This window comes from Aedes albopictus, chromosome 2 (genome assembly GCF_035046485.1).
Source record: "Aedes albopictus strain Foshan chromosome 2, AalbF5, whole genome shotgun sequence".
NCBI lineage: Eukaryota > Metazoa > Arthropoda > Insecta > Diptera > Culicidae > Aedes > Aedes albopictus.
Window position 1 is genome coordinate 100,736,844 of NC_085137.1, and position 21,573 is coordinate 100,758,416.

Consider the following 21,573-nt stretch of genomic DNA (forward strand, 5'->3'; position numbering starts at 1 on the left):
ATGCAATTTGGTAAGGAATTAAGCACTAATAACAAACAGTAAATAAATTACATTTTCAGAGTCCCTGAAGAAGCCTCCATACGACGCGAAACGTTGGATGAAAATGTAATCATCGTTTTTAATAAATTTGATGACTGAATCGCCAATTTTCAAGCATAACCTAGAAGTACACCTTCAGTTGTTCAGAATCATAGAATCTCCACGTGGCTAGAGTCAAAGTCCGTTTTTCAGCCAGAAATGTTACTGCTAATTAATGCCAACTTGCAAAATTTAACCAAAAAGTTAATCATGACTGATCAAACATTAATGATTGAAATTTCAAATAAGTACATATGTACTTACTTGGTTACTCTCCCGAAAAACTCACAAAATGTGAGTTCTTCTATCGGATGACTGGGTTGAGCCGTGGATCCCGAAATAAACCAGCGCAGGTCTAAAAATCTCTTTAATCAAATCAATACTAGGCTGTCCCAAAAAAAATCGATGTTCGAAAAGTCAAGGTGCTCAACCCTTAAATGAAAGATATGCATATTTGAAGTATTTTTGTAGAACATTTCGATTATCTAAAAAATCATTTAGTGGTTCCGCCAGGGCGATTTTTGAAAACTGGCCTTTGGTCTCAAAAAAAATCATTTTTTCGTGATATTTTTTCACCTTCTGAATTTTTTGAATATTTTTATATTTTTCTATGGGACTCTAGGCATTCTTGAAGGGGGTAAGTTTTTGAAATATTGTATTTATATTGACGGCAGAACCGTTTTTATGTTGATAAAAAAACTTTTTTTTTTGAGAATTTTTCATCTAAATTTAAGAAAAAAATACGTGCGCGATTTTTTATTTACAATTTTGAAAGTTTTATTTGATAGTACTGTTTTTATGCGCCATTTCTCTAAAAAAAGATTTAAAATATCTTGTCTAGAAGCTGAGATATTACGCTTTAAGTGATTGGACAATATCTCAAATTTTTGCAAAACTTTGTATATTTGGAATATTGTAAGGTCTTTGTGACACTCCAATGTACGTATACTGAAAGAAGTTAGGTTTAAAAATGCAACTTTCCTTATTGGATGGTCAAGCTAGTTTAACCCTCTAATACCCAAATTTTTGATTTTGATCTAAATATCATTTTTCGTCATCTAAAATCGATTTAAACATGTTTTGGAAGATGATTCTTTTTAAATCTCGATTTCGTGAATTTCAGTTTTTGATTTTTCTAATTTTTATTTTTGAACATCCCCACACTTTTATATTTTTCCTGGAAGCCAGATTTTTTGAGAAGAAAACATTTTGAGATTTTATGATTATTGTTGAAATATTATTATTTTAATTTTTTTTTTACAGAAAAAAATATTTTCCGTGTAATTTTAAGGAAAATAATTTTAGAGTGTATTCGATTCCCTTAAACTATTAAACAAGGATAGAATGATTTGGGAAAAATTTAAAATATGTTAATGGTAGCGATTCAATACAAAATAAACAATGACTTCTAAAAGGTGACTAAAACATCAATTTTTCAATGATTTTAAAAAAAATGTAAATACGCTTTAAAATACACCAAAAACCATTTTGAGATATACAGAACAGTCCTAAATATCAGCCAAAAATATAAAAAAAATTGATTTTCCACGAAACAAAAATTACAAAAATGCTCAAACTATACCCCGTCTAAAGGCGGGATTGGGTATTAGAGGGTTAAACATGGAACTTTTATTCTGGGGTGATTGGCAGTACATTCATGAAGAGCATATATCTGAATAACTACAACAATGACGGGTAGCAACGCATTAATTTCGATATTATGTCGTGGAATTCTCGACTATTACACCCCTTTTCTGAAGTAGCAAAAACCATTCCTTGCAGAGAAAACATAATAATGATGAAATTAATAAAAAATCATTGAGTCAAGACTGATTTTGAAAAACTTAGAAAATAATAGACAATAATGGGCTTTTGAGGAAATACGCGATCTTATGATTCCCAAACGTTTATTTCTTTGATGATCTAATATTTTGACACGAAATTGCAAATATACTGAATTTTGGATATACGATGTACAAATCGTGTCTGATCACAAGCTTAGGCACGATAGGGCAACCAAAATGTGTAAAAGTTATCGGACAACGGCAGTCTTTTGATTTACACGTGTGTTGCTGATCGATCAGTTTTGCACTTACGCCAACACATGTGATCAGAAATGTTTTGTATTTCTTATACGCAAAATTCTTCATCGTGATTTATCTGTAGTTTTGTGTTTTGCTAGAGCTATATTCTATCCAAATTATTTGCAATTATATTTAATTGAGAAATTACACAGATATTAAGAAAAATAAATATACATATATTGATTCTGCAATTTATGAGAATTAGAAATTCGCGTATTTCTACAAAAGTTTAGTTTTGTCTATTATATTTCAAGTTCAAGTCTTCAGTAAAAACCATGACTTAGCTATGCATGGAATGGTCGTTCCTATTTCAGAAAAAGGGGCACAGTAGTCAGGAATTCCACGACGTAATCTCGAACTAAATGCGTTGCTACTAGTTACCACGATACCCTTCATAGTTGTAGTTATTCACTGAAGTAACTGGTCAAAATTTCAGCCTAAACCATTGAAATTAAGAGGTGCATCAAATCAATTTTGTGTTTTTCGACTATTTTTGAACTTCAAAAAATCATAACTACACTAAAACATGTCAAAACTTAATTCTTTCGGCAGAAATTGAAAGCTATACTTGTCTGCTACAACTTCTCCGAACAACGTGTGCCAATAAAATTGAAGGAAACATGTGTAATTATCACATTTGTAATCAGAAAAACCTTAAAAAGTTGATTTTTTGATAGATTTTGTTCTGGAACACCCTAATATACGTAATAAGTTGGATTTTTCAAAACGGCATCATATTCTCCAATGTTTTTTGATAATTTGCTTCTTTGGCACCAATGCTGTAGGAGTTGAGCAAAAATTACTAAAATTCGTGAAAGCCAAATGTGACCTAAAAACTAGCTTTTCGGGTGCAATCACGCTTTGGCGCGCAAAAAGTGGCATCGCGTCAGCACTGATATGATAGCCAACACCTGTCATTGCGCTTGTTTGTTATCACCCGTGGTAGGGGGTAGCCAAGGCAAACTACTAGGAAGCAAAGCTACTACGTTCAGTACAATTTCGCGCCACAACGTGATTGCCTCCAAAAAGCTAGTTTTTAGGCCACATTTGACTTTCACGAATTTTAGTAATTTTTGCTCAACTCCTACAGCATTGGTGTCAAAGAAGCAAATTATCAAAAAACATTGGAGAATATGATGCCGTTTTGAAAAATCCAACTTATTACGTATATTAGGGTGTTCCAGAACGAAATCTATCAAAAAATCAACTTTTTAAGGTTTTTCTGATTACAAATGTGATAATTACACATGTTTCCTTCAATTTTATTGGCACACGTTGTTCGGAGAAGTTGTAGCAGACAAGTATAGCTTTCAATTTCTGCCGAAAGAATTAAGTTTTGACATGTTTTAGTATAGTTATGATTTTTTGAAGTTCAAAAATAGTCGAAAAACACAAAATTGATTTGATGCACCTCTTAATTTCAATGGATTAGGCTGAAATTTTGACCAGTTACTTCTTTTAGGATGCCAATCAAAATATGGGGGTGGACTTGAGAATCAGAGAACATTTTTGAAAAGCTGGACAGGCCTATATTCAGATAAAAGCTCTTCATGAATCTACTGCCAACCAGCCCAGAATAAAAGATCCATGTTAAAACTAGCTTGACCATCCAACAAGGAAAGTTGTTTTTTTAAGTTCTTTTAATATACGAACATTTGGAGTGTCACAAAGACCTTACAATATTCCAAATATACGAAGTTTTGCAAAAAAATGAAATATTGTCAAATCACTTAAAGCGTAATATCTCAGCTTCTAGACAAGATATTTTAAATCTTTTTTTAGAGAAATGACGCATACAAATAGTACTATCAGATGAAACTTTCAAAATAAAAAATCGTGCACGTATTTTTTTTAAGATTAGATGAAAAATTCTCAAAAAATAGTCTTTTTATTAACATAAAAACGGTTCCGCCGTCAATATAAATACAATATTTCAAAAACTTATCCCCTTCAAGAATGCCTAGAGGTCCGTAGAAAAATACAAAAATAATAAAAAAAAATCAGAAGTTGTAAAAATATTATGAAAAAATGATTTTTTTGACATTTTTTTATGAAAATAGGCCATTTTTCAAAAATCGCCCTGGCGGAACCTCTAAATGATTTTTTAGAAAATCGAAATGTTCTACAAAAATTCTTGAAATATGCTTATCTTTCATTTAAGGGTTGAGCACAGGCACCGAAATTATCTGATAGAAGGTGATACTATCAATTATCTGATAGACCACTGATACTATCAATTTGAGCTACTGATACTATCAGTTCTTTTCTATCAGTGATAGTATCACTGATAGAACGGGTTCTATCAGGGATAGAAAAAATAAAGATAGTATCTCTATCAGTAAAAATAGTGATAGAGATACTATCAGTAAAACTTCTATCAATTGATAGAGATAGAAGTTCTATCTCTATCAATTGATAGACTGATAGAAAGAAAATTGTTGGACAATGAGCAAGACGCATCATAAGCCGTCATAAAATATTAAGTTATGTTCTGAATAGACATTATTAAACCCATGCAATATGGGTATTTTCGGAATAGGCTCGAAGAGTAGAAGTCGTAAATCGATGTCCGCCGCCATTTTGAAATCCAAGATGGCGGCTATCGAATTTCAAAAATTGTTGTAAACCCATGCAATATGGGTATTTTCGGAACGGGCTCGAAGAGTAGAAGTCGAAAATCGATGTCCGCCGCCATTTTGAAATCCAAGATGGCGGGCATCGGATTTCAAAAACTGTTGTAAACCCATGCAATATGAGTATTTTCGGAACGGGCTCGAAGAGTAGAAGTCGAAAAGCGATGTCCGCCGCCATTTTGAAATCCAAGATGGCGGCTATCGGATTTCGAAAATTGTTGTGAACCTATGCAATATGGGTATTTTCGGAACGGGCTCGAAGAGTAGAAGTCGAAAATCGATGTCCGCCGCCATTTTGAAATCCAAGATGGCGGCCATCTTATATCAAAAACTGTTGTAAACCCATGCAATATGGGTATTTTCGGAACGGGCTCGAAGAGTAGAAGTCGAAAATCGATGTCCGCCGCCATTTTGAAATCCAAGATGGCGGCTATCGGATATCAAAAACTGTTGTAAACCCATGCAATATGGGTATTTTCGGAACGGGCTCGAAGAATAGAAGTCGAAAATCGATGTCCGCCGCCATTTTAAAATCCAAGATGGCGGCTATCGGATTTCAAAAATTGTTGTAAACCCATGCAATATGGGTATTTTCGGAACGGGCTCGAAGAGTATAAGTCGAAAATCGATGTCCGCCGCCATTTTGAAATCCAAGATGGCGGCTATCGGATTTCAAAAACTCTTGTAAACCCATGCAATATGGGTATTTTCGGAACGGGCTCGAAGAGTAGATGTCGAAAATCGATGTCCGCCGCCATTTTGAAATCCAAGATGGCGGCCATCGGATATCAAAAACTGTTGTAAACCCATGCTATATGGGTATTTTCGGAACGGGCCCGAAGAGTAGAAGTCGAAAATCGATGTCCGCCGCCATTTTGAAATCCAAGATGACGGCTATCGGATTTCAAAAATTGTTGTAAACCTATGCAATATGGGTATTTTCGGAACGGGCTCGAAGAGAAGAAGTCGAAAATCGATGTCCGCCGCCATTTTGAAATCCAAGATGGCGGCTATCGGATTTCAAAAACTCTTGTAAACCCATGCAATATGGGTATTTTCGGAACGGGCTCGAAGAGTAGAAGTCGAAAATCGATGTCCGCCGCCATTTTAAAATCCAAGATGGCAACTATCGGATTTCAAAAATTGTTGTAAACCCATGCAATATGGGTATTTTCGGAACGGGCTCGAAGAGTATAAGTCGAAAATCGATGTCCGCCGCCATTTCGAAATCCAAGATGGCGGCTATCGGATTTCAAAAACTCTTGTAAACCCATGCAATATGGGTATTTTCGGAACGGGCTCGAAGAGTAGATGTCGAAAATCGATGTCCGCCGCCATTTTGAAATCCAAGATGGCGGCTATCGGATATCAAAAACTGTTGTAAACCCATGCAATATGGGTATTTTCGGAACGGGCCCGAAGAGTAGAAGTCGAAAATCGATGTCCGCCGCCATTTTGAAATCCAAGATGGCGGCTATCGGATTTCAAAAATTGTTGTAAACCCATGCAATATGGGTATTTTCGGAACGGGCTCGAAAAGTAGAAGTCGAAAATCGATGTCCGCCGCCATTTTGAAATCCAAGATGGCGGCTATCGGATTTCAAAAATTGTTGTAAACTTATGCAATATGCGTATTTTCGGAACGGGCTCGAAGAGTAGATGTCAAAAATCGGTGTCCGCCGCCATTTTGAAATCCAAGATGGCGGCCATCGGATTTCAAAAACTGTTGTAAACCCATGCAATATGGGTATTTTCGGAACGGGCTCGAGGAGTAGAAGTCGATAATCGATGTCCGCCGCCATTTTGAAATCCAAGATATCGGCCATCGGATTTCAAAAATTGTTGTAAACCCATGCAATATGGGTATTTTTGGAACGGGTTCGAAGAGTAGATGTCGAAAATCGGTGTCCGCCGCAATTTTGAAATCCAAGATGGCGGCCATCCGATTTCAAAAACTGTTGTAAACCCATGCAATATGGGTATTTTCGGAACGGGCTCGAAGAGTAGATGTCGAAAATCGGTGTCCGCCGCCATTTTGAAATCCAAGATGGCGGCCATCGGATTTCAAAAACTGTTGTAAACTCATGCAATATGGGTATTTTCGGAACGGGCTCGAAGAGTAGAAGTCGAAAATCGATGTCCGCCGCCATTTTGAAATCCAAGATGGCGGCTATCGGATTTCAAAAATTGTTGTAAACCCATGCAATATGGGTATTTTCGGAACGGGCTCGAAGAGTAGATGTCGAAAATCGATGTCCGCCGCCATTTTGAAATCCAAGATGGCGGCTATCGGATATCAAAAATTTTTGTAAACCCATGCAATATGGGTATTTTCGGAACGGGCTCGAAGAGTAGATGTCGAAAATCGGTGTCCGCCACCATTTTGAAATCCAAGATGGCGGCCATCGGATTTCAAAAAAGGTTGTACATGGGTATTTTCGGAACGGGCTCGAAGAGTAGAAGCCAAAAATCGATGTCCGCCGCCATTTTGAAATCCAAGATGGCGGCCATCGGATTTAAAAAATGTTGTAAACCCATGCAATATAGGTATTTTCGGAACGGGCTCGAAGAGTAGAAGCCAAAAATCGGTGTCCGCCGCCATTTTGAAATCCAAGATGGCGGCCATCGGATTTCAAAAAATGTTGTAAACCCATGCAATATAGGTATTTTCGGAACGGGCTCGAAGAGTAGAAGTCGTAAATCGATGGACGCCGCCATTTTGAAATCCAAGATGGCGGCCATCGGATTTCAAAAAAGGTTGTACATGGGTATTTTCGGAACGGGCTCGAAGAGTAGAAGCCAAAAATCGATGTCCGCCGCCATTTTGAAATCCAAGATGGCGGCCATCGGATTTAAAAAATGTTGTAAACCCATGCAATATAGGTATTTTCGGAACGGGCTCGAAGAGTAGAAGCCAAAAATCGGTGTCCGCCGCCATTTTGAAATCCAAGATGGCGGCCATCGGATTTCAAAAAATGTTGTAAACCCATGCAATATAGGTATTTTCGGAACGGGCTCGAAGAGTAGAAGTCGTAAATCGATGGACGCCGCCATTTTGAAATCCAAGATGGCGGCCATCGGATTTCAAAAAAGGTTGTACATGGGTATTTTCGGAACGGGCTCGAAGAGTAGAAGCCAAAAATCGATGTCCGCCGCCATTTTGAAATCCAAGATGGCGGCCATCGGATTTCAAAAAATGTTGTAAACCCATGCAATATAGGTATTTTCGGAACGGGCTCGAAGAGTAGAAGCCAAAAATCGGTGTCCGCCGCCATTTTGAAATCCAAGATGGCGGCCATCGGATTTCAAAAAATGTTGTAAACCCATGCAATATAGGTATTTTCGGAACGGGCTCGAAGAGTAGAAGTCGTAAATCGATGGACGCCGCCATTTTGAAATCCAAGATGGCGGCCATCGGATTTCATACAGAGTGATTGGTTCCGGACTTTACAAAATTTTAGGGTAGCTAGGTCTTCAAAAGTTATGAAAAAATGCCCAAGGAACATAGGGTCGAAAATCACTGCTAAGTGAGTTACAAAATAGGCGAACACGAGACGGAACACAACACTTATCGTTCTTACTAATTAAAAGGAACTTTAAAAATTACCTTTTTGGTCGACCGGTTTCGGGCTCGAAGTTGCCCATCTTCGGGACGATGCTAAGTGAGTTATTCACATTTTATTTTTTTAAAGTTATCTCATTTTTGAAATCGAATATCTCAGGAATTAAAGGTCGTACATTAGGCATTAATGCTCGAAACGAAAGCTAATGAACTTATATTTTTTAGCTTCTTTGACGGGGATTTAGTAAAAACTACTTTAAAGGTTAAAATTTCAAAAAGTTTGCAAAAAGTGTCTTAAAAATCAGTCATTTTTAAGGTATTTTTGAAAAATTTGAAATGAATAAATAACTTCTGTTAAAAAAGTTCTTCTACAAAACATGTACAAACTTGTGCTCTAAGAATGTTTCTTTGACAGCAAAACTCTATCTTTTGTAGATTACCCAAAAAATGATTTTGAAAATAACACTCCAAATTGCATAAACTTCATACCAAAACAATGGTCATCACCCTATCAGTTCGCGCGTTCGTTTGTTGTTGCTCCACAGCATGAGGACGACGGCAGCTGCTGGTGCTGTCGTTGCGAACGGAAAACGAGTTCGCTCTTTGACACGTCGCATCTCCGCCTGCGGAAGCAATCGAGGCGGAGTTTGGTATTAATAAATCGTGTGAGCAAACTAAGTGCGACGTGCACTAAACTTATTTTTCGACGGAGCGAAAGCACCGATGAAAGTTTATTTACAAGAGCATACATTTAAATCCCTCGCACTCGTAGCTCTGCTGCGGTGCTGTTCAGATGAGGGGGTCTATGCGTGCGGCAATTTAAAAGTTTTTTTTTATTCGACGATGTTAGTGCATTCTTCTTCTATCTGGCATAACACCCCCACTGGGAGGAGACTGTTTCTCAGGTTTTAAAGGAACGTTGGGGATTTTTAGGCGATATTGGGGAGGATAAAGGAAACTTAGAACTCATGAGGCTCTTCGGAAAAAAATGATGCCTCTGGAAAATCTAAGCAGCAAGTTGGGTATTTTTTAGAAGTTGGGGATTTTAAGAGAAATTGGGGAATTTTAAGGAACTTTGGGAGTTTTGGGAGATATTGGGGAGAATAAAGAAAGCTTAGGAATCATCATGCTCTTCGAGGAAAATGATGCCTCTGGGAAATCTAAGCTGCAAGTTGAGCATTTTAGGCGAAGTTGGGGATTTTTAAAGAACGTTGGAGTTTTTAGGAGATACTGGGGAGAATAAAGGAAACTTAGAACTCATAAAGTTCTTCGAGGAAAATGATCCTCTGGAAAATCCAAGCAGCAAGTTGGGTATTTTTTTAGATGTTGGGGATTTTAGGAGAAGTTTGGGATATTAAGGAACGTTGGGGATTGTCAAGGAACGTTGGAGTTTTAAGGAGATATTGGGTAAGAAAAGAAATCTTAGGAATAATTCGGTTCTTCGAGGAAAATGATGCGTCTGGAAAATCTAAGCAGCAAGTTGGGCATTTTACGAGAAGTTGGGCATTTTTTTAGAAGTTGGGGATTTTAGGAGAAGTTGGGGGTTCGAGAAGAAGTTGGGTATTTAAGGAGAATTTGGGGATTTTTTAAGGAACGTAGGGGTTTTGATGAGATATTGAGGAGGATAAAGGAAACTTAGGACTCTTTAGGGTCTTCAAGGAAAATTATGCATTTGGGAAATCTGAGCAGCAATTAGGACATTTTTGAAGAAGTTGGTCATCTAAGGAGAAGTTGGGGATTTTTAAGAAACGTTGGGGATTTTTAAGGAACGTTAGGGTTTTTAGGAGATATTGGGGAAATTAAAAAAAAACTTAGGAATAATTAGCTACTTTGAGGAAAATAATGCCTCTGGGAAATCTAAGCAGCAAGTTGGGCATTTTTTAGAAGTTGGGGATTTTGGGCGAAGTTGGGGATTTTTAAGGAACGTTGGGGTTTTTAGGAGATATTATGGAAGAATAAAGAAAACTTGGGCTCATGAGGTTTTTCGAGAAAAATGATGCCTCTGGAAAATCCAAGCAGCAAGTTGGACATTTTTGGAGAAGTTGGGCATTTTAGGAAAGGTTGATGATTTGAGAAGAAGTTGGGCATTTTAGGAGAAGTTGAGGATTTTAGAGGAACATTGGAGATTTTTAAGGAACGTTGGTGTTTTTGAGAGATATTGGGGAGAATAAAGAAAACTTAGGAATCATTAGGTTCCTTCAGGAAAATGATGCCTCTGGGAAATCTAAGCAGCAAGTTGGCTATTTTTTTTAGATGTTGCGGATGTTGGGAGATGTTGGGCATTTTAGGAAAGGTTGAGGATTGGAAAAGAAGTTGGGCATTTTAGGAGAAGTTGGGGATTTTTAAGGAACTTTGGGGTGTTTAGAAGATATTGGGGAGAATAAGAGAAACTTAGAGTTCATGAGATTCTTCGAAAAAAAAAAATGATGCCTCTGGAAAATCTAAGCAGCCAGATGGGCATTTTTTTAGAAGTTGGGGACTTTGGGAGAAGTTGAGAAATTTTTAAGGAAGGGGGTTTTTAGGAGATATTGGGGAGGATAAACGAAGTTTAGAACTCATTAGGTTCTTCGAGGAAAATGGTACCTCTGGAAAATCGAAGCAGCAAGTTGGGCATTTTTTTTTTAAAGTTGGGCATTTTAGGAGAATTTGTAGATTTTTAAGGAACTTTGGGAGTTTTGGGAGATATTGGGGAGAATAAAGAAAGCTTAGGAATCATTAGGTTCTTCGAAGAAAATGATGCCTCTGTGAAATCCAAGCAGCAAGTTTTGTATTTTTTTAGATGTTGGGGATTTTAGGAGAAGTTGGGGATTTGAGAAAAAGTTGGACATTTTAGGAGGATTTGGAGATTTTTAAGGAACTTTGAAAGTTTTGGGAGATATTGGGGAGAATAAAGAGAACTTAGAACTCATGAGGTTCTTCGAGGAAAATGATGCCTCTGGAAAATCTCAGCAGCAAGTTGGGCATTTTACGAGTAGTTGGGGATTTTAGGAAAAGTTGGGGATTTGAGAGGAAATGATGCTGGGATAGGTTATTCACATTTGATCCCGTATGATAAATGTACTTACCGCCTAAGTTTTGTTTTACCCAACTGCCAGTTCAATATACTCAAACTTGGGTACTGTCGAAGACGACTAGTAAAAATTAATTAATTAATTATGAGCCGTCTTTGGCACTGTTCTTTTTATTCAATTGTGGCTTCCCGTACCGAACTGTCAAAGTTGGGTTGTTTTGCTTTTCGAACTTTGACAACAATATAGAGAGTTAATGAGAGAGGAGATAAAAAAAAAACTTTAAAGGTAGTTTAAATGTACTCAAATTTAGGAATTTGGGATTTTCCATTTACGCGGAAAAATAAGAGCACAGTGCTGCTCGTTGGTTGTTCGTTGGTTGGGGCAAAACCCAACTGAAAAGCATTGTCTATGTTAAAATCAAGTTTTAATTCTGACCGCCGACGCACCGAAGCTCCTATATACAGAAGGTTTGTGCAAGTATGTGGGTATATCGTGATGTAATTCTCGTCACTTGCGTGTCTCTAGAGCATTTTGGTCAGTTGCCTCAACCAATGAATACGATTCGCTAATCGGGGTGCAGTCGTGACCCAACAAACGAATCCCCGCTTATTTATTTATCAAAGTTATTTCCACCTAACTTCAGGGTTGCGTGCGTCTAACCAATAGATGTTATTGATGTTGCTTCCGTTTGCTTCCATTTGAAAAAAAATCTTTTTTCACCCAACTGAAATTTGCTGCCAGAAACTCCATTTTTTGTGGACGTACTCGAATTGCTTAGAATTGAAGTTAGGATGTTTCGTTTTTAACTCTACGAAAAAATAATGTAGCACTACAAATGCACATTAAAATATAACATATTATAGTGAAACCTTACAAATGCGTAATAAATAAGGACATCACATTTGGACGTACACAACACAGAACATATATTTAGCCCTGTTACCCTAGTGGATAACAATTTCCGATGACAGGATGACGAGGTTTCATTAATGTTGTTGGTCCATCAGTCAATCCTGTAATCGTATTTTCTCTGGCGGTTGCCTTTCGTTCGCAGCATTAGTTACTTTCATAGCTTGTGTTTTGTCTAGGAATTTCAATCCTAAGGGGCATCCCGATTCGGGTTTCATCACTAGAGTTCTATAACTTGAAGTCTGTGCCAGGGAAAGGTTTCTATCTCTAGTACTTAATCACGGCCCGAAATGGCCTGAATGTTGGCTATCGAAATAGGATTGCGGGCTTCTATTCTGCCATAGCCCTATAAATGCGCATTAATCCTAGGTAAATATTTACAAGTTAAAATAGTACATTCAACACAAAATAAAACTTGTAATAACTCTTCGACAACAATAATAAGAGCGCATGAAAAGATATGTTAAAAAGAACTCAAATTCGAATTTTTCAGGTTCTCCAGGTAGTGATGAATAAACCCCCTCACGGCAATCCCTTTCTTGGATTTCAGTATGGCGCCGGACATCGATTTCCGACGTCTACTCATCGAACCCGTTCCGAAAATACCAATATTTTATGGGTTTCTATCGACTTTCAAAATCCTATGGCCGCCATCTTGAATTTCAAAATGGCGCCAAACATCGATTTTTCAAACTTCTACTCTTCGAACCCGTTCCGAAAATACTCATATTTCATGGGTATCTTTCGATTTTCAAAATCCGATGGCCGCCATTTTGGATTTCAAAATGGCGGCGTACACCGATTTTCGACTTCTACTCTTCGAGCCTGTTCCGAAAATACCCATATTGTATGGGTTTCAATCGATTTTCCAAATCCGATGGCCGCCATCTTGGATTTCAAAATGGCGGCGTACATCGATTTTCGACATCTACTCTTCGAGTCCGTTCCGAATATACCCATCTTGCATGGGTTTACAACAGTTTTTGATATCCGATGGCCGCCATCTTGGATTTAGAAATTGCGGCGGACATCGATTTTCGACATCTCTTCGAGCCCGTTCCAAAAATACCCATATTGCATGGGTTTACAACAGTTTTTGAAATCCGATGGCCGCCATCTTGGATTTCAAAATGGCGGCGGCATCGATTTTTGGCTTCTACTCTTCGAGCCCGTTCCGAAAATACCCATATTGCATGGGTTTACAACAGTTTCTGAAATCCGATGGCCGCCATCTTGGATTTCAAAATGGCGGCGGACATCGATTTTTGACATCTACCGATTTTCGACATCTACTCTTCGAGCCCGTTCCGAAAATACCCATATTGCATGGGTTTACAACAGTTTTTGAAATCCGATAGCCGCCATCTTGGATTTCAAAATGGCGGCAGACATCGATTTTTGGCTTCTGCTCTTCGAGCCCGTTCCGAAAATATCCATATTGCATGGGTTTACAACAGTTTTTGAAATCCGATGGCCGCCATCTTGGATTTCAAAATGGCGGCGGACATCGATTTTGGCTTCTACTCTTCGAACCCGTTCCGAAAATACCCATATTGCATAGGTTTACAACAATTTTTGAAATCCAATGGCCGCCAACTTGGATTCCAAAATGGCGGCGGACACCGATTTTTGGCTTCTACTCTTCGAGCCCGTTCCGAAAATATCCATATTGCATGGGTTTACAACAGTTTTTGAAATCCGATGGCCGCCATCTTGGATTTCAAAATGGCGGCGGACATCGATTTTTGGCTTCTACTCTTCGAGCCCGTTCCGAAAATATCCATATTGCATGGGTTTACAACAGTTTTTGAAATCCGATGGCCTCCATCTTGCATTTCAAAATGGCGGCGGACACCGATTTTTGACATCTACTCTTCGTTCCGAAAATACCCATATTGCATGGGTTTACAACAGTTTTTGAAATCCGATGGCCGCCATCTTGGATTTCAAAATGGCGGCGGACATCGATTTTTGGCTTCTACTCTTCGAGCCCGTTCCGAAAATATCCATATTGCATGGGTTTACAACAGTTTTTGAAATCCGATGGCCGCCATCTTGGATTTCAAAATGGCGGCGGACACCGATTTTCGACAACTACTCTTCGAGCCCGTTCCGAAAATACCCATATTGCATGGGTTTACAACAGTTTTTGAAATCCAATGGCCGCCATATTGGATTTCAAAATGGCGGCGGACACCGATTTTTGGCTTCTACTCTTCGAGCCCGTTCCGAAAATATCCATATTGCATGGGTTTATAACAGTTTTTGAAATCCGATGGCCGCCATCTTGGATTTCAAAATGGCGGCGGACATCGATTTTTGGCTTCTACTCTTCGAACCCGTTCCAAAAATATCCATATTGCATGGGTTTACAACAGTTTTTGAAATCCGATGGCCGCCATCTTGGATTTCAAAATGGCGGCGGACACCGATTTTCGACATCTACTCTTCGAGCCCGTTCCGAAAATACCCATATTGCATGGGTTTACAACAGTTTTTGAAATCCGATAGCCGCCATCTTGGATTTCAAAATGGCGGCAGACATCGATTTTTGGCTTCTACTCTTCGAGCCCGTTCCGAAAATATCCATATTGCATGGGTTTACAACAGTTTTTGAAATCCGATGGCCGCCATCTTGGATTTCAAAATGGCGGCGGACATCGATTTTCGACATCTACTCTTCGAGCCCGTTCCGAAAATACCCATATTGCATGGGTTTACAACAGTTTCTGAAATCCGATGGCCGCCATCTTGGATTTCAAAATGGCGGCGGACATCGATTTTTGACATCTACTCTTCGAGCCCGTTCCGAAAAGACCCATATTGAATGGGTTTACAACAGTTTTTGAAATCCGATGGCCGCCATCTTGGATTTCAAAATGGCGGCGGACACCGATTTTCGACATCTACTCTTCGAGCCCGTTCCGAAAATACCCATATTGCATGGGTTTACAACAGTTTTTGAAATCCGATAGCCGCCATCTTGGATTTCAAAATGGCGGCAGACATCGATTTTTGGCTTCTGCTCTTCGAGCCCGTTCCGAAAATATCCATATTGCATGGGTTTACAACAGTTTTTGAAATCCGATGGCCGCCATCTTGGATTTCAAAATGGCGGCGGACATCGATTTTGGCTTCTACTCTTCGAACCCGTTCCGAAAATACCCATATTGCATAGGTTTACAACAATTTTTGAAATCCAATGGCCGCCAACTTGGATTTCAAAATGGCGGCGGACACCGATTTTTGGCTTCTACTCTTCGAGCCCGTTCCGAAAATATCCATATTGCATGGGTTTACAACAGTTTTTGAAATCCGATGGCCGCCATCTTGGATTTCAAAATGGCGGCGGACATCGATTTTTGGCTCCTACTCTTCGAGCCCGTTCCGAAAATATCCATATTGCATGGGTTTACAACAGTTTTTGAAATCCGATGGCCGCCATCTTGGATTTCAAAATGGCGGCGGACACCGATTTTCGACAACTACTCTTCGAGCCCGTTCCGAAAATACCCATATTGCATGGGTTTACAACAGTTTTTGAAATCCAATGGCCGCCATATTGGATTTCAAAATGGCGGCGGACACCGATTTTTGGCTTCTACTCTTCGAGCCCGTTCCGAAAATATCCATATTGCATGGGTTTATAACAGTTTTTGAAATCCGATGGCCGCCGTCTTGGATTTCAAAATGGCGGCGGACATCGATTTTTGGCTTCTACTCTTCGAACCCGTTCCAAAAATATCCATATTGCATGGGTTTACAACAGTTTTTGAAATCCGATGGCCGCCATCTTGGATTTCAAAATGGCGGCGGACACCGATTTTCGACATCTACTCTTCGAGCCCGTTCCGAAAATACCCATATTGCATGGGTTTACAACAGTTTTTGAAATCCGATAGCCGCCATCTTGGATTTCAAAATGGCGGCAGACATCGATTTTTGGCTTCTACTCTTCGAGCCCGTTCCGAAAATATCCATATTGCATGGGTTTACAACAGTTTTTGAAATCCGATGGCCGCCATCTTGGATTTCAAAATGGCGGCGGAACTCGTTTTGTTGTATCCGGAAGATAAAAATTGTTGATTAAAACCAATATTTCATTTAAAGTTAATATTTTTTTATTCAAATTTTTCCCACTATGCGGAAAATTTATGTTCCGGATTTGCTATCAATGATAGGATAGATAGAGATAATGATAGAATTTTTCTGATAGTATCTTTTTTTCTAAAGATAGATGATAGAGATAGACCACGTCTATCCTTGATAGTAAAAATGCTGATAGTATCAGTAACCTTCTATCAGCTGATAGAGATAATTATTTTATCTTCTATCCATCAGTTCAAAAAAATTGATAGTATCTCTATCAGTGCCCCTACTGATAGTATCAGTTGATACTATCCAAAGATAGGACTGATAATGATAATTGATAGAGATAATTTTGGTGCCTGGTTGAGCACCTTGACTTTTCGAACATCGATTTTCTTGGGACAGTCTAATCAATACACATTTAAAATAAACATTTGATTCAGATCGATCATTAATGATTACATCGAAAAAGTGATTGTGTGTGGACCACATAGCCGGGTATTCAGCATAACCATGATGAGGGTGACAGGTTCGATTCCCGGTCAGTACAGGAACTATTCATAATGGAAGTTTTTTTTTGGCTACGCCTTCGATGGGCGGTACTCTATGCCTTTCACACGATGTACACAATATGCTCTCAATTAATAACCGAAGAAGTATTCACTAAGCTAATAAAAAGCAAAATTTTTTATCTCCCATGTTTAAAATAAAAGTCATCGACTTCTTTCGATAAATGACAATTCATATTCATGATGAATATCAATTAGCATTTTCAAAGCTAGTTGATGACATTTATCATTGATATTAGAGATGATCGGTTTTTCCGGTTTTTCCATTGTTGGATTCGGGTATCTTTTTGCCACGCTAGCAGCTTCAATGCTGTAAAACATAATTTATTATCAAATGGTTAATACTATTTCTATAAACTTACATCTTAGTGTTGTTCGCGGCCTGCAAACGATCCTACTTCCAATCAATAACTGATTCTTTTTTAACAAATTCTCTTCTTTACTTTTCTACTCAGTTTTTCCAGTTTCACAGACCTAAATCTACCACAACATTCATGTTAACCTGGTTCTTTTAGGTCGGTTTCCCACACAAAACCACAAATAATTGAATTTTCATTTAATTTATATAAGGAAGAATAACCATATAAATTTCTCTTCAGAACACGTTTATTCTCCCCAAAACAAACAAACAAACTGACATTTACATTTTGAATCTGACTGGATGCCTACTACGATCGAACTCTTCCTACGCTTTACAATTCACATCTCTACTGCTTAATTTATTTTCTCTGGATTACTGCACGAGTTTCTACTGGCCTGCTTAAGCTGCTAGTACACAGGGTCAAATATTTGTCCAAAAAGAAACCAATGCTCAAACATCTTGTTTGACTCGATCGAATTTTCATTAGTGTCAAACTGATGTTGTTTCTTGAGTTCTTTCCTTGTCAAATATTTGACCCTGTGTACTACTGGCCTTACTCTCGCATGCAATTTGACGTTTGAGAGGTGTCGGTCGGCACCGCTCAAACGTCAAATTTTCTGTGAGAGTAAGCAGACCAGCATAAATTCGTGCAGTGGACCCTTGTAGTTTCCTGAACAGGAACATATTTATCAAATCTTATATATATTATTCCTCATGATCCCTACAGTCTAGTCGCACAAGCTGTAGAGGTGAATCAATCTACATATGTAGAAAAATCATTTTCAGAACTGTCCTCAGGCTTCTCAGTTTATTCCAATACGCTCGTTTGTTCTTTATATCCGCTTCTCCCCTACAGTAATCACAGGCAGCACTACCGTGAACCCACACATAGAGCTTGCTGACGTTTATTCGCATCTCTCTTTCAAGCATGCAGGCGGGATAGGATTTGTTTTCATCGAGAAACCTTTCCTGATGACAACAAATCCTATTCCGCCTGCATGTTTGAAAGAGAAAGGTGAATAAACGCCAGCAAGGTCTATTCGAACAAAGTATACCCAAACCAGCAAACTGATCTATCTACCGATGAACGTATATCATCGGGAAAACAGGTGAAAACAATCGAAATTCAGGTCAGTCGAGCCTCCCCGGATAAAAACGAACAATTAAGGCTATGGGAAAAACAATTGAAAAACCACAGATTCTTATGTTAACATTGCTTTCTATTGTGAATGTATTGTACAGTATTTTTAAAATTTGATTCTTTTTAATGATTACAAAAGATTTACATTAGATTCCATGGTTACATACCTTAACAATAGATTAACATTTGAATTCTTTGTTACTGTTGGATTCAGCGTTCAAACCATTAGTTTACAATAGAATGTATCAGTAACATTGAAATGTACTGTTTTTCAATGGTCTGGACGTTTGAAAAAAAAGGGTTTTTGCTTGGGTTTTCGAGTAATTCCGAAACAGTGTGTATCGATGACAGCCAAGTTTTGTTGTAGTCAGCTCGGTCGTCAGCGGTAAAAAATTCCGAATAGCAGTTTTGTGTGCGGAAAATGTGGAAAATTCACGCTCAGCTGCGTGAATTTTCCGCATTTTCCTCACGGGAGAAAATATAGTGTGTGGTGCAGTGCTGAATCATTCAACAGTTGCGGCATTTCAACAGGTTTGTATGTGTTTTGTTTGCGCTTTTGCGAGAGCCGAGAGGCGAGTTGAGTTGGCAGGGCAGGGCTGGTAGCAAATCACACTTTCCCAGAAAAAATCCCAGAGTTGGTTCGACCTTTTTAATAATATAATAAAATCATCTAATTAGTACTTTTTACCTATATTTAAGATTTTTTTAAAGTTTTCTAAACTAACATTTGAAAAGGTCTAATTTCATTGTACCAGTATTAAAAAAATATTAAAAGAAAATATTGAAAAAAATGGAAATATAGCAAGAAAAAGTTGCGAGCTTTTGATAAAGGGAGCATCATGGTTTTCTAATTTATAGACCGCCCCAGAAAGTATGTATCAACGCACAGAGAAAATACTGGCATTTAAAAATTATTGATTATTGACTTAATATACTTGCACAAACGTTCAGTATACAGGACCTGCGATGCGACAGCGCCTTCGATTTTGACATTGACAGTACCTCGGACACTACTTTTTAGTTGGGGTTTGTCCCAATCTGCAAACATCTAACCATCGAGGCAGCCCATCTCATGAGCCCCCAACGAACGAATCGGCACTGTACATAAAATTCTAAGTTATATTTGAACCCACGTTTCGTTATTAATAACCCCTTCTCATCTCTCAACAGTGACAAGGACGTCAAGCCGGTGCGCGGTGCATAAGCAATCAACCCAGAGCTTGTTGAATGCCGATCTAAGCAAGATCTGCATGAGGGCCAACGGACTTATTGTAAAAATACTAATTTTCCCTTCCTTTAATTTGACTGCAATAGTTTCATCATCAAACTTTTTTTCGTGAAATCAAATGTGAAACATATTACTGAGTAGAACCGTAGAACCATCTTTTGCATTTGGTAGCTTTGCAAGGTTTTTAAATATAGGTTCGCTCTTTAAACTTGGAACACATGCATGCCTTTGAATCAAATTCTATATTGTATGCTGTATTCCACAAGCTGTAGTTCATCAAATGTCCATAAATGCTACAATAATGGTTAAGCACGCTGTAATGTTACTTTTGTACCTCATCACCCACTAAATGCAACTACATTAGTGGTCTAACAACACTTAGCGCGCTTCGGCACGGTTCCATCATGCCGCTTATAGTGTTGCCACATATAATGCTTAGTTTGCTAAACCCAGTTATCTGGCTGGTGGGACATGGGAGCCCAAGCTTCATCCATTAATGCAATTAGACGTTTATTGAACAATAAAATGAGCGATTCGAATATTTGAAGAACTATTCAAACAACATAGAAGCTTGTGTAAAGTCAACATTTAACGAACTTAATCTATGCAATATCTTGCATTTTAACGCTTCGAATGACGTTCAAGTATAGGTTCAAGTTGTAGTATATCGAGATTTTTTTAGTGCTACAATAATGGTTAAGCACGCTGTAATGTTACTTTTGTACCTCATCACCCACTAAATGCAACTACATTAGTGGTCTAATAACACTTAGCGCGCTTAGGCACGGTTCCATCATGCCGCTTATAGTGTTGCCACATATAATGCTTAGTCTGCTAAACCCAGTTATCTGGCTGGTGGGGCATGGGAGCCCAAGCTTCAATCATTAATGCAATAAAACATTACTCGATTTACGACATGATTGATCCAAATATTAGAAAATTGTTCGATCTGTGTTCTTAAAATGTAGCCCTGAATGTAGCATAAAATATACAAGCTTCTAGTCCAAATGCATAAAGATAGTTCAGATTCACTGTTTTTCAGAATTTTCTCAAGCAATCAGTAACAAAAGTAAAAAGCAGAAATAGATCAAATCATGCCAAAATGTTCATAATCGCTTGTAAAATAAAACTATTCCAAAACATTAGAATTTTCTGTTTCACAATAGAAAACAATTCCCAAACCTTTGGATAGGGCAAAACAGTATGTTCCGTAATCACAATTGAAAGCAATTCCAGAACAATAGAATCTAATGTGTAATTAAGTGAGTGCTCAAAGAACAATATGAAAACATAAGAATCTTGTGTATCACAATAGAAAACAATTCCCAAACCATTGAATCAAATGTGGAATCAGTAATAAAATTACTACTCAAAACAATACGTTTACCGTGCAATTCACTGTTTGAAACAATTCGAAAACATAAGAATCTTCTGTATCACACAAGGTATCACAATAGAAAACGATACCCAAACCATTGAATTCAATGTAAATACAGTACAAACAGTATGTTTGTTTCACAATAGAAAACAATTCCAAAACAATTGAATCAAATGTGGAACCATAAATAAAATCACTACCCAAAACAATACGTTTACCGTGCAATTCACTTTTTGGAACAATTCAAAAACATAAGAATCTTCTGTTTCACAATAGAAAACCATCCCCAAACCATTGAACCTAATGTAAGATCACAGTTCAAAATAGACAGTTCTTGGCATATTTAACAGTTCAAAACAATACAAATACATAAAAACCTACGGTATATTTGATTCCCCGTATATGCATTAACAACATTTCATTTACATTAGAATCTTCTGTTTTGCGAAAAAACTTGTATGGAAAAAAGTCCTTTTTTCTATTGTTACGATACTTAACAACCTATACAATTCAATGTGAAATGCTCATTC

At 38.0% G+C, this 21,573-nt stretch overlaps 1 long non-coding RNA gene across 1 annotated transcript; it reads left to right on the plus strand.

Moving 5' to 3' along the window:
* Positions 1-18,440: 18,440 nt before the first annotated feature.
* On the plus strand, positions 18,441-21,045 carry LOC134289018 (uncharacterized). The gene is made up of 2 exons (XR_009998223.1): positions 18,441-18,968; positions 19,608-21,045. It is a non-coding gene; the product is annotated as an uncharacterized LOC134289018 (long non-coding RNA).
* Positions 21,046-21,573: the final 528 nt, after the last annotated feature.